Genomic DNA, 15,416 nt, shown 5'->3' with positions numbered 1-15,416 from the left:
CTATGTCCATGAGGGATAGTGGTCTGTAATTTTCTCTTTCTTTCTTTCTTTCTTTCTTTCTTTCTTTCTTTCTTTCTTTCTTTCTTTCTTTCTTTCTTTCTTTCTTTCTTTCTTTCTTTCTTTCTTTCTTTCTTTCTTTCTTTCTTTCTTTCTTTCTTTCTTTCTTTCTTTCTTTCTTTCTTCCTTCCTTCCTTCCTTCCTTCCTTCCTTCCTTCCTTCCTTCCTTCCTTCCTTCCTTCCTTCCTTCCTTCCTTCCTTCCTTCCTTCCTTCCTTCCTTCCTTCCTTCCTTCCTTCCTTCCTTCCTTCCTTCCTTCCTTCCTTCCTTCCTTCCTTCCTTCCTTCCTTCCTTCCTTCCTTCCTTCCTTCCTTCCTTCCTTCCTTCCTTCCTTCCTTCCTTCCTTCCTTCCTTCCTTCCTTCCTTCCTTCCTTCCTTCCTTCCTTCCTTCCTTCCTTCCTTCCTTCCTTCCTTCCTTCCTTCCTTCCTTCCTTCCTTTTCTTTTTTGTGGTGTCTGGCTAGTTACGCTGGCTTCATAGAATGAGTTCAGGAATATTCTTTCCTTTTCTATGCTCTGAAATACCTTTAGTAGTATTGATTTTAACTCTTCTCTGAAAATTGGTAGAATTCTCCAGTGAAGCCATTGGGCCAGGGTTTTTTTGTTGTTGTTGGTAACTTTTTTTATTACCTCTTCAATTTCTTCTTTTGTTATGGGTTTACTTAGTTTTTCTACCTCAGTTTTTGTTAGTTTAGGTAGGCAGTGTGTTTCTAGAAATTTGTCCATTTCCTCTAGGTTTTCAAATTTGTTGGGGAGTACAGTTTGTCACAGTGTTCTGTTATGATCCTTTTTCTTTCAGTTGGGTCTCTTGTGATATGATCCATTCCATTTTTTGTTTGGGTTATTTGCTTCCTCTCCTGTTTTTCTTTTGTCATTTTGGCCAGTGGTTTATCAATTTTGTTGATCTTCTCAAAGAAACAGCTTTTGGTCTTGTTGACTCTTTTGTTTTTCTGTTCTCTATTTCATTTATTTCTGCTATAATCTTTATTATTTACTTTATTCTGGACAATATGAAGAATAATGTGTCATTAAGGAGGAAGATTCATTAACAACCTGAGATATTCAGATGACACAACCTTGCTTGCTCAAAGTGAGGAAGACTTGAAGCACCTCCTGATGAAGGTCAAAGAACACAGCCTTCAGTATGGATTGTACCTCAACATTAAAAAAAAAAAAAAATCCTCACAACTGGACCAATGAGCAACATCACGATAAATGGAGAAAATATTGAAGTTGTCAAGAATTTCATTTTACTTGAATCCACAGTCACTGCCCATGGCGTAGCAGTCAAGAAGTCAAACAAGCATTGCACTGAGAAAATGTGCTGCAAAATATCTCTTTAAAGTGTTAAAAAGCAAAGCTGTACCTTTCAGGACTAAGGTGTACCTAATCCAAGCCACGGTATTTTCAATTGCATCATATGCATACGAAAGCTGGACAATGAATAAGGAAGACCAAATAAGAATTGATGCATTTGAATTGTGGTGTTGGCAAACAATATTGAATATACCATGGACTGCCAGAAGAACAAACAAATCTGTCCCTAAAGAAGTACAGCCAGGATGCTCCTTAGAAGCAAGGATGGTGAGGCTTTGTCTCACATACTTTGGATATGTTATCCATAGGGACCAGTCCCTGGAAAAGGACATCATGCTTAATAAAGTAGAGGGTCAGTGAAAAAGAGGAAGACCCACAGTGGCTGCAACAGTGGGCTCAAACATAGTAACTATTGTGAAGATGGCTCTAGATCGGGCAGTATTTCATTCTGTTATATCATTGTGAGTCTGGACCGAATCAACTACACCTAAAAATGACTAAAGACATACCTTGTTTTATCATATTGTGGTTTTTATAAATTTGCGTTTTTACAGATTCAAGGTTTGTGACAACCCTTCATCTAGCAAGTGTATCAGCACCATTTTTCCAACAGCATGTGCTCACTTTCTACCTGTGTGTCATGTTTTGGTAATTCTTACAATATTTTAAACTTTTTCATTGTTTGTATATCTACTGTGGTGATCTGTGATCAGTGATCTTTGATGTTACTATTGTAATTGTTTCGGAGAGCCATAAATTGCCCCCAGGTAAGACCGCAAACTTAATTGATAAATGTTTTGTGTGTTCTGACTGCTCCACTCACTGGCCATTCTGCCAACTCTCTCCCTTTCTTCAGGCCTCCCTATTCCCTGAGACATGACAGTATTGAAATTACATCAACTAATAACCCTACAATGGCCTCTGAGTGCTCAAGTAAAAGGAAGAGTCACACGTCTCTCACTTTAAATCAAAAGCTAGAAAAGATTAAGCTTAGTGAGGAGGCATGTGAAAAGCTGAAATGGGCCAAAAGCTAGGCCTTTTGCACCAGTTAGTCAAGTTGTGAACACAAAGGAAAAGTTCTTGAAGGAAATTAAAAGACTCCAGTAAACACACATATGATAAGAAAGAGCAACAGCCTTGTTGTTGATAAGGAGAAAGTTTTAATGGTCTGGATAGAAGATCAAAATAGCAACAACATTTCCTTAATCCAAAGCATAATCCAGAGCAAGGCTCTAACTCTCTTCACTTCTATGAATGCTGAGAGAGGTGAGGAAGCTTCAGAAGAAAAGTTTGAAGCTAGCAGAGTTTGGTTCATGAGGTTTAAAGAAAGAAGCTGTCTCCATAATATAGAAGTACAAGATGAAGCTGCAAGTGCTGATGTAGAAGCTGAAGAAAGTTACCCAGAAGATCTAGCTAAGATAATTGATGAAGGTGGCTTCAGTAAACAACAGATTTTCAATGTAGATGAAACAGCCTTACGTTGGAAGAAGATGATATCTAGGACTTTCATAGCTAGAGACGAGAAGTCAATGTCTGGCTTCAAAGGACAGGCTGACTCTTTTTTTAGGGGCTAATGGAGTTGGTGACTTTAAGTTGAAGTCAATGCTCATTTACCATTCCAAAAATCCTGGAGCCTTAAGAGTTATGCTAAATCTACTCTGTTTGTGCTCTATAAATGGAACAACAAAGCCTGGATGATAGCACATCTGTTTATGACATGGTTTACTGAATATTTTAAGGTCACTGTTCAGGCCTACTGCTCAGAAGAAAAGATTCCTCTCAAAATATACTGCCCATTGACAATGCACCTGGTCACCCAAGAGATTTGATGGAAATGTACAAGGGGATTAATATTTTCATACCTGCTAACACGACATGCATTCTGCAGCCCACAGATCAAGGAGTAATTTTGACGTTCAAGTCTTATTTAAGGAATGCATTTAGTAAGGCTATAGCTGCCACAGGTAGTGTGATTCCCCTGATGGATCTGGACAAAGTAAATTGAAAACCTTCTGGAAATAATTCACTGTTTTAGATGCCATTAGGAAAATTTGTGATTTGTGGGATGACATCAACATTAACAGGAGTTTGGGAGAAGGTGATTCCAACCCTCATGGATGACTTTAAGGGTTTCAAGGCTTCAGTGGAGAAAGTAACTGCACATGTGAAAATATCAAGAAAACTAGAATTAGAAGTGAAGCCTGAAGATGTGACTGAATTGCTGCTATCTCATCATAAAACTGTAACAGATGAGGAGTTGCTTCTTACGGATGAGCAAACAAAGTGGTTTGTAAAGATGGAATCCACTCCATGTGAAGATGATGTGAACATTGCTAAAATGAAAACAAAGGATTTAGAATATTACATAACTTAGTTGATAAAGTGGGGTTTGAGAGAATTGACTCCAATTTTTAAAGAAACTCTATTGTGGATAAAATGTTATCAAACAGCATCGAATGCTATAGAGAAATCTTTCATAAAAGGAAGAGTCAGTGGATGCAGCAAACTTCATTGTTGTCTTATTTTAAAAAATTGCCACGGCCACCCCAACCTTCAGCAACCACCGCCCTGATTAGTCAGCAGCTATCAACACAGAGGCAAGACACTCTGTCAGCAAAAAGATTACAACTTGCTGAAGGCTCAGATGATGGTTAGCACTTTTTAGCAGTAAAGTATTTTTTAATTAAGGCATGTACATTGTTTTTTAGACATAATACTATTGCACACTTAATAGACTGTAGTATAGTGTAAACATAACTATTATATGAACTGGGAAACCAAAAATTTCATGTGACTCACCTTATTGCGATATTTGCTTTATTGTGGTGGTCTGGAACCAAACCAGCAATACCTCCAAGGTATGCCTGTAAATTGGTCTCCATGAATGTCCTACAATAAAGTTTTATAGTCTTCTTCATGTAAGTCTTTCACAATATGTATCAGGCTTGTTCAATTCTTCGTTTTTGGTAAGTGGACCGTATTCTCTCTAGGTTCTTAGCTATTGCATACGAACAATAGATTGGGTAGATGGGAATTTCTTGACCCACATTTCTTTCAATTTTGGTGTATATTTTCTTTTCTCCTATTGTGATACAGAGAAAAAGTTTGATGCTAGTTTGAATGCTTGCCCTGTCTGGTTGCCTTTTGGAGGTGAGGGATTCTGGGGAGGCAGGCAGGGAACTGATGGTTTTTAATTTTGATCTTAGTATATGTAGAGGTTTTTCTCAGCTTTTGAAATTCAAACAGTGCCACCAGGATACATCTATTTGCACTGTTTTTTGTTTGTTGCAAATTAATATTGTACTCATGCAAAATCTGTACACGGATCAAGAGGCCATCACTGAAACAGAAAAAGTAGATTACTGGCTAAAAATTAGAGCAAATGTGCCACAGGGTTTACTCAATTGAGATGGTGAACAAATAATCTAAGAAACTGGGCTACGTGAAGAAGACGAATGCGAAATTAGGATTGGAGGAAGACTCTGAGACATGCAGATGATGCAATCTTACTTGCCAAAAGTGAAGGCCACTTCAAGCACTTACTGATAAAGGTAAAAGATTACAACCTTCAGTATGAATTTCCACTGAACATAAAGAAAACAAAAATCATTACAAATGGACCAATAGACAACATCATGATAAATGGCTAAGAAATTGAAGTTGTCAAGGATTTCATTCTTCTTGGATCAATAATCAATGCCTGTGAAAGCAACTGTCAAGAAACCAAATGACATTATTGCATTGGGAAAATCTTTTGCAAAAGACCTCTTTAAAGTGTTAAAAAGTGAAGATGGCAAAGCACTTTGATGACTAGGTGCCCCTGGCCCAAGCCTTGGTATTTCCAATAGCCTTATGTCAATGTGAAACCTGGACAGTGAAAAAGGAAAACTAGAGAATTGAGCCTTTGAATTATGGTTCCAGACTTCTAGAAGAACAAACAAATCTGTCTTGGAGGAAGCGCAGCCAGAATACTACTGAATGAGGATGGTGAGACTTCATCTTGCTTACTTTGGACATGTTGTCAGGAGGTACTAGTTGTTGGAGAAAGACACCATAGCTGATAAAGTAGAGGGTCAGAGTAAAAAAAGGGAAACTCTCAATGAGATGGATTGACACAGTGACTGAAACAATGGACTCAAACATGGCAACGATTGGGAGGATGATGCAGTACCAGGCAATATTTCTTCTATCATACATAAGGTTGCAATGAGTTGGAGTTGACTTAAACGACACCTAACAACAACTTAATCAGGTCAACCCCAAAGATTCAAGTTTGACTTCAACTCAGGAATTTTTATTTGTACAACTTGGTGATAGAAACAATGCCGGAGATCGAATGATAGAATTTTGCAAGGCTAATGACTTCTTCATTGCAAATATCTTCTTTCACCAACATAAATGGCTACTATACACAAGGACCTCACCAGATGGAATACACAGAAATCAAATTGACTACTTCTGTGGAAAGAGACGATGGAAAAGCTCAATATCATCAGTCAGAACAGGGCCAGCAGCCAAGTATGGAACAGACTATCAATATGCTCATATGAAAGTGAAGGAAATCAGAGCAAGCCCACAAGAGCCAAAATATGACCTTGAGTATATTCCACCTGAATTTAGAGACCATCTCAAGAATAGATTTGATGCATTGAGCACTAGTGACCGAAGACCAGACGAGTTGTGGAATGACATCAAGGACATTATACATGAAGAAAGCAAGAGGTCATTGAAAAAACAGGAAAGAAAGAGAAGACCAAGATGGATGTCAGAGGAGACTCTGAAACTTGCTCTCGAACGTCAAGCAGCTAAAGCAAAAAGAAGAATTGATGAAGTAAAAGAACTGAACAGACGATTTCAAAGAGCCTCTCAAGAAGACAAAGTATTATAATGACATGTGCAAAGAGCTGGAGATGGAAAACCAAAAGGGAGGAACACGCTTGGCATTTCTCAAGCTGAAAGAACTGAAGAAAAAATTCAAGCCTTGAGTTGCAATAGTGAAGGATTCCATGGGGAAAATATTAAATGACGCAGGAAGCATCAAAAGAAGATGGAAGGAATACATAGAGTCATTATGCCAAAAAGAATTAGTCGATATTCAACCATTTCAAAAGGTGGCATATGATCAGGAACCAATAGTACTGAAGGAAGAAGTCCAAGCTGCTCTGAAGGCATTGGTAAAAAACAAGGCTCCAGGAATTGATGGAATATCAATTCAGATGTTTCAACAAACAGATGCAGCACTGGAGGTGCTCACTCATCTATGCCATGAAATATGGACGACAGCTTCCTGGCCAACTGACTGGAAGAGATCCATATTTGTGCCTATTCCCAAGAAAGGTGATCCAACCAAATGTGGAAACTATAGAACAATATCATTAATATCACACGAAAGCAAAATTCTGCTGAAGATCATTTAAAAATGGCTGCAGCAGTATATCAACAGGGAACTGCCAGAAATTCAGGCTCCTTTCAGAAGAGGACGTGGAACCAGGGATATCATTGCTGACGTCAGATGGATCCTGGCTGAAAGCAGAGAATACCAGAAGAATGTTTACCTGTGTTTTATTGACTATGCAAAACATTCAACTGTGTGGATCATAACAAATTACGGATAACATTGCGAAGAATGGGAATTCCAGGACACTTAATTGTGCTTATGAGGAAACTTTACATAGATCAAAAGGCAGTTGTTCGGACAGAACAAGGGGATACTAGTTGGTTTAAAGTCAGGAAAGGTGTGCGTCAGGATTGTATTCTTTTACCATACCTATTCAGTCTGTATGCTGAGCAAATAATATGAGAAACTGGACTATATGAAAAAGAACGGGGCATCAGGATTGGAGGAAGACTCATTAACAACCTGCATTATGCAGATGACACAACCTTGCTTGCTGAAAGTGAAGAGGACTTGAAGCACTTACTAAAAAAAAAAAAAATGAAGATCAAAGACCACAGCCTTCAGAATGGATTACACCTCAACATAAAGAAAACAAAAATCCGTACAACTAGACCAATAAGCAACATCATGATAAATGGAGAGAAGATTGAAGTTGTCAAAGATTTCATTCTACTTAGATCCACAATCAACAGCCATGGAAGCAGCAGTCAAGAAATCAAAAGACACATTGCATTGGGTAAATCTGCTGCAAAGAGTTGAAGTGTTGAAGAGCAAAGACGTCACCTTGAAGACTAAGGTGCACCTGACCCAAGCCATGGTATTTTCAATTGCATCATATGCATGTGAAAGCTGGACAATGAATAGGAAGACTGAAGAATTGACGCCTTTGAATTGTGGTGTTGGCAAAGAACATTGAATATACCATGGACTGCCAAAAGAACGAACAAAACTCTTAGAAGTACAACAAGAATGCTCCTTAGAGGCAAAGATGGTGAGACTGCGTCTTATACACTTTGGACATGTTGTCAGGAGGGATCAGTCCCTGGAGAAGGACATCATGCTTGGCAGAGTACAGAGTCAGCGGAAAAGAGGAAGACCCTCAACGAGGTGGATTGATACAGTGGCTGCAACAATGAGCTCAAGCATAACAACGATTGTAAGGATGGCTCAGGAAAGGGCAGTGTTTTGTTCTGTTGTGCATAGGGTCGCTATGAGTTGGAGCCCACTTGACAGCACCTAACAACAACAACAACAACAACTTGTTTCTTTTCTGATGTCTACTTTATTTTCTCTTTCTGAACTATTACGTGAATATTAGGTCTCGCATAACTTCTCACTATGTATCTTATTTTGCCCTTTAGCATTTTCCTCTCTTTCTGCATTTCTTCACAGTCCTAGGAAAAAGTCTTGGGCTTATCTTTGAATGCCTTCTTACATTTTGCAGTATCCAATGTACCTTCGAAGCCCTGGTTGCATAGTGGTTAACAGCTAGGCTGCTAACCAATAGGTGGGCAGTTCTAATCCACCAGCTGCTCCTTGGAAACCCCATGGGGCAGTTATTCTCTGTCCTATAGGGTTGCTATGAGTTGGAATTGACTCGACGGCAATGAGTTTGGCTGGTTTGGAATGCACCTTCAAAGAGGCATTCAATTGGACAACCATATTTGTAACATATTCCCAATCTTTCCATCATCATTAACCCTTGCATAGTTTGTTACTCTTGCTGAGAATCCACTTGGTGTGTTTTTCTAAAGTTTCTCACAGTTTTTCTCTCTTTCACAGGAGACCGTTTACTCTGATTTTCAGGAAGAAGTCTTTCTGAACTGTTATATTTTTTCCAATGTTTGTCTTGGCTTTTCATTCTTTCAGAAGATATGTATGCATATATATACATATATGTATACATACACACATACATAAAAAAATACTTACATATATAAAATGTATAATGAGATGAAATGTGTCAGAAATTAGGTGTGACATTTTCTTAGATTTTATATAATTTCTTATATTAATCTTCCGGATTCTTTCAGAATGTTAAGTTGTTTTAAGATGTTTTCCTTACTTTTCATATTATTTTCTTCCCAATGTCCCTGGGAAAAACTCTCTTCTCAGCTTAATTCTCAGAATAGACGTACTTATCTTGAACAATAGTCTTTTCATATCTTATAAACCCACTAACCTGCTGCCGTCGAGTCGATTCCAACTCATAGCGACCCTATGGGACAGAGTAGAACTGCCCGATAGAGTTTCCAAGGACCGCCTGACGGATTCGAACTGCCGACTTCTTGGTTAGCAGCCGTAGCACTTAACCGCTACACCACCAGGGTTTCCATTTTGTATCTTATAGAAAATACAAAATGTCTAAATGATCAGATTTCTCTTTTTCCCATGGGCTGCTGTAAAGCTTTGACTCAAATCTGTGCCTCATGCTTGCATTAGTGGAGGTCCGCTTGTTTTTTAGCTACATTCTTGGCTTTGCTTTATGGTGCCACTTTACTTTTTCTTCTCTTATAACATCTTTAAGTATTTTTTGTCTTGTTTTATTTTCTATGTCTTGCTAGATGCTTCAGAGCGTTTCTGTGACAAGGTGAGAGATGGATAGATGAACCTGTAATGGATGTGCCTCACCACATCTGAGCAGGGATTAGTATGAGAATCAGGGCCTAAGGGGCCATGTGAGGTTGATGAAGAAGCAAGGCAGAACTACTCCAATACACATGGTGCAGTCCTAGGTGATGTTTGGTCCTGGGAAAAGACACATTAGAATGGCCACAACCCTACCCCTCACTCTTGCCTTGCTGTTCTGCCAGCATCTGAGGCAATTCAGGTGAAAATTGTAAACATCCGAAAAGTTGGCTTGTGCCATGAGTGTCAACAGAAGTGATTTTAAAAATAACGTGGCATCAGGAACTTCTATTCCATATAGAAGATACTACATATACATAAATATTTGCAATGTTTGGGGAAACAGCATTTCCGCTACTATATACCAAATTTCTTTGTGAATGGCATTATTTTATATGTGACACGGTGGTAAAGAACGCCTGGAGAAAAGTTTGAGGTGATTCTTAAGGACAGGAAATTTTTCTTTCTTACAAAAACTTTCCTGGACTTTACAATTCTAAGTATACCAAGTGGGGTGATTTTTTTTTTTAAAGCAAACTGAGTTATGCAAAATGTTTTGAACTTAATAAAATAACCTTTGGAACTGTAATGCAGAGGTTTAGTATATTGTGTATATTTGTTTTCTCCAAAATTTCCTGGTTTTGTGGGTAGTGACTGAAAGAAGGTATACAGGGAAATGTTTTCTGGCTCCTCAATCTATATAGTAAAAAAGTCACATTCCCTTCTGAACCTGCCTCATCTATTCCACTCTTCACACATGGAAGTTCTACTAATTCTTTTATACATGTTTTTCTGCTTTTCCTTCATTCTTCATGGCTGAAATGGTCTTCTAACTCCTCTGAAAGTACAAAATCCTTTCTCTATTTGAAGGCTTAGGTCAAATGTCACCTTCAGAAAACCTTAGTTTTCTACAACACTATCTTCCTGATTCAAGTTACATAAGCTGCACTTGTTGAAGTAATTTGTTACCAATTACTGAACACTCAATTGGGTGCCATGAACAGTGCCCGGTGTTGTCTTATTGAATCTTACACTTTCTGATAGCATAGTTATTCTTGTATACTGCTTACTTCTTGTAATGAAATGTACAGTTTTTAAAGGCAGGGCTCTATGTGTTTATCTTAGCCCCCACCCCTTGCCCCAGCTTCTCCATGCTAAGCAATAAGTCATTAAGCCTGAGATGAATGAATGGTACATGACACTTGGCTTCTTCAAATCCATTTCTATTTGTAACTTAGAGTCAGATAGATTGTAAGCTCTATAATAGCAAGGATCTTGTCTGCCTTGGTTACCACCAAGGGACTAATGTAGTGCCTGGAGCAGAGTAAACACTCAATAAGTTTATTGAATATATGAATGAATGAAATAGCATCTTTCTCATTCTCTAATTCCATGTTTCTTATTTGTATACTCAGTTCTAACATCTACGTTTCTGGAATCACCTGTTGACCTCCAGTAAGGTGAGATTTTCTGATATCTTGGTTTCCTTCCCGGCTATATCCAGAGAACGGGCTCTTTTGGATATTATTCTCTGCCTTCTTTCTTTCTTTTTTTGTTTTTAATAATGTTTTTGAATATTCTATTGTATTTTAGATGAAAGTTGACAGCAAATTAGTTTCCCACCCAACAATTCATACACAAATTTTCCACAGCACTGGTTGCTATCCCCAAAAGGTATCAGCACTCTCCCCATTTCTACCCTGCCTTCCTCGTTTCTATCCCTCCAATTTCCATGCCCCTCCCTGCCTTCTTATCTTTGCTTTTGGGCAACTGTTGCCCATTTGGTCTTGAAAAGTTGATTGTACTAAGGAGCATATTCCTCACAGGTATTATTGTTTATTTTATAGGCCAATCTACTACTTGGTTGAAAGGTGATCTGTAATTCACCTGTAAGTCAGTCCAGTAAACCTGGTCTTATTTATGAACTTGAGCTTTGTCCTACATTTTCCCCCTATTCTATCCAGGACCTATTGTGTCCCTGGTCAGAGTGGTCAGTAGTGGCAACCAGGCATCTAGTCCTTCTGGTCTCAGGCTGGAGGAAGCTGTGGTTCATGTGGGCCATTAGTCCTGTAGACCAATTGCTTCCATGAGTGTTGGGTTTCCCTCACTCTCCTTTGCCCCACACGGGAAAAGACCAATAGTTGTATCTTAGATGGCCACTTGCAATCTTTTAAGATCTCCGATGCTACTCACCAAACAAGGATATAGAATATTTTCTTCATGAGCTGTGTTATGCCAATTGACCTAAATGTCCCCTGAGACTACGGCCTTTAGCCTTCAAGCCCAGTTACTCAGTACCACTAGGTGTTTGGATATGACTAAGAAGTTTCCATAACCGTGCCCCCACGTGCTCTCTTATATATATGAATGTATATGCAGCGCATACAAATATGTATATATAAATGCCAACAACACCTATATATGCATGCACATGTATTCCTTTATGCCCTCCCACACCTATATAGCATACATATCTACCTATGTAACCACTCACAAATTTTTGTTTGTTATTACTGGTGTTGCAGAATTTTGTATGTTATCGCATTTATTGTAGTTGTCCTTTATTCTTGCGTACCTCTCAGTGTCTTCATTTCTCTTGGTCACATTGTGCTGACTTCCTCTACACTGTGCGTTGCCTTTCCCTTCACCAGAATTAACACATGTCTACTATCTAATAAGTGATTCTCCCCCCTGCCCCTTCCATCCTTGGTAGCCATCAAAGAGTTTTGCTTTCTGTGTGTAAACCTATTTTTGACTTTTTATAAAAATGATATAATACAATATTTGTCCTTTTGTGATTCACTTATTTAACTCAGCATAATGTCCTCCAGATTCATCCATATTACAAGGTGTTTTGAGGACTCATCATTATTCTTTATTGTTGCTTAGTATTCCATTGTATGAATGCATAACATTTTATCTATTCGTCCATCAATGGGCACTTAGGATGGTACCATCATCTTCCTATTATGAATAATGCTGCGATAAACATGGATGTGTGTATGTCTATTTATGTCACTGTTTTTATATCTCTAGGATATAAACCTAGGAGTGGGATTGCTGGATCATAAGATATTTCTATTTTTAGCTTTTTGTGGAAGTGTTACACCTTTTTCCATAGTGGTTGTACCATCTTACAATCGCACCAGCAGTGTATGAGTTCTAGTCTCCCCACAACCTCAACATCATTTGTTGTTTTCTGTTTTTTTGATCAGTGTCATTTTTGCAGGGGTGGGGTGGTATCTTATTGTTGTTTTGACTTGTATCTCTCTAATGGCTAATATACTACGAATCAGAATAGACTCAATGGCTTTTTCTTTTTTTAATGGCTGATGCAACACTGGTCTGTCAGTTTGGTGTACTGCAGTGGCTTGCATATTGTTGTGATGCTGGAAGCTATGTCACTGGTATTTCAAATACCAGCAGGGTCAACCATGGTGGACAGGATTCAGCGGAGCTTCCAGACTAAGACAGACTAGGAAGAAGGACCTGGCAATCTACTTCTGAGAAAATTGGCCAGTGGAAACTTTATGAATAGCTGCAGAACAGTGTCTGATATAGTGACAGAAGATGAGCCCTTCAGGTTGGAAGGCACTCAAAATATGAGTGAGGAACAACTGCCTCCTCAAAATGGAGTTAACCTTAATGATGTAGATGGAGTAAAGTTTTCAGGCCCTTCATTTTCTGATATAGCATGACTCAAAATGAGAAGAAATATCTGCAAGCATCCATCAATAATCATAATGTGAAATGTACAAAGCATGCATCTAGGGAAATTGGAAGTCATCAAAAATGAAATGGAGCACATGAAGATCGATATCCTAAGCACTAGCCAGCTGAAATGGACTGTTATTGGCCATTTTGAAATAGACAATCATGTGGTCTACAATACCAGGAATGACAAATCAAAGAGGAATGGCTTCACATTCATCATCAAAAAGAACATTTCAAGACCTATCCTAAAGTACAACACTGTCAGTGATAGGATAATATCCACATGCCTACGAAGAAGACCAGTTAATAGGACTATTATTCAAATTTATGCACAAAGCACTAATGCCAATGATGAAGAAATAGAAGATATTTTACCAACTTTGCAGTCTGAAATTGATCAAACATGCAATCAAGATGCATTGATAATTACTCGTAATTGGAAAGCAAAAGTCTGTCTTAGTTGGAAACAAAGAAGGATCAGTAGTTGGAAACTATGTCCTTAATGATAGAAAGGATGCAGGTGATCCCATAATAGAATACTGCAAGACCAACGACTTATTCATTTCAAATACCTTTGTTCAACAACATAAATGGCAACTGTACACTTGAACCTCGTCTGATGGAATACACAGGAATCAAATCAACTATATCTGTGGAAAGAGACAGTGGAGAAGCTCATTGTCATCAGTCAGAACAAGGCCAGGGTCCTACTGCAGACCAGGCCATCAGTGGCTCGTATGTAAGTTCAAGTTGAAATTAAAGAAAATTAGAGCAAGTCCATGAAATCCAAATTACAACCTTAAGTATATCCCACCTAAATTTAGAGACCATCTCAAGAATAGATTTGATGCACTGAAGACTAATGACAGAAGACCAGACAAGTTGTGTGAAGACATCGAGGACATCATACATAAAGAAAGCAAAAAATCATTTAAAAGACAGAAAAGACCAAATGGATGTCAGAAGAGACTCTGAAACTTGTTCTTGAATGTAGAGTAGCTAAAGAGAAAGGAAGAAATGATGAGATAAAAGAGCTAAACAGAAGATTTCAAAGAGCATCCCCAGAAGACAAAGTAAAATATTACAGTGAAATGTGCAAAGACCTGAAGTTAGAAAAGCAAAAGAGAAGAAAACACTCAGCATTTCTCAAGCTGAAAGAACTAGAGAAAAAATTCAAGCCTCGAATTACAATACTGAAAGAATACTATGGGCAAAATATTGAATGACATAGGAAGCATCAAAAGAAGATGGAAAGAGTAAAAGGAGTCCATGTACCAAAAAGAATTGTTCTATGTTCTACCATTTCAGGATGTAACATATGATCAAGAGCTGATGGTATTGAAGGAAAAAGTGCAAACTGCACTCAAGACATTGGCGAAAAACAAGGCTACAGGAATTGATGGAGTAAGAATTGAGATGTTTCAACAAGAGGATGCAACACTGGAAGCACTCACTCCTGTATGCCAAGAAATTTGGAAGACAGCTACCTGGCCAACAAACTGAAAGAGATCCACATTTATGCCCATTCCAAAGAAAGGTGATCCAACAGAATGTGGAAGATATTGAACAGCATCATTAATATTACAGGCAAATAAAATTTTTCTGAAGATAATTCAAAAGTGGTTGCAGTAGTACATCGACAGGGAACGCTCATAAATTCAGGCTGGATTCAGAAGGGGACACGGAATGGGGGATATCATTACTGATGTCATGATGGATCTTGGCTAAAAGCAGAGAATACAAGAAAGATGATTACCTGTGTTTTATTGACTGTGCAAAGGCACTTGACAGTGTGGATCATAATAAACTATGTTTTTAAAATTGCCAAGAATGGGAATTCCAGAGCACTTAATTGTGATCATGGGGAGTTTGCATATAGAGCAAGAGGCAGTCATTCAAACATAACAAGGGGATACTGCGTGGTTTAAAATCAGAGAAGATGTGTGTCATGGCTGTACCCTTTCACCATACTTATTCGATCTGTACGCTGAGCAAATAAGCTGAGAAGCTGAACTACATGAAGAAGAAGGGGGCATCAAGATTGGAGAAAGGCTCATTAACTCGTTAACCTGTGTTATGCTTGATGAAAGTGAAGAGGCTTGAAGCACTTGCTGATGAAAATCAAAGCCCGCAGCCTTCAGTATGGGTTACCCCTCAACATAAAGAAAACAAGAATCCTCACAGCTGGACCAATAAGCAATATCATGATAAGTGGGGAAAAGATTGAAGATATCAGGGTGCCACAACCAATGCCCATGGAAGCAACAGTCATGAAATCAAATGATGTAATACATTGGGAAAATCT

Source organism: Elephas maximus, chromosome 22 (genome assembly GCF_024166365.1).
Source record: "Elephas maximus indicus isolate mEleMax1 chromosome 22, mEleMax1 primary haplotype, whole genome shotgun sequence".
In the NCBI taxonomy this organism is placed as follows: Eukaryota; Metazoa; Chordata; class Mammalia; order Proboscidea; family Elephantidae; genus Elephas; species Elephas maximus.
Note: the sequence above shows the minus strand (reverse complement) of the source record.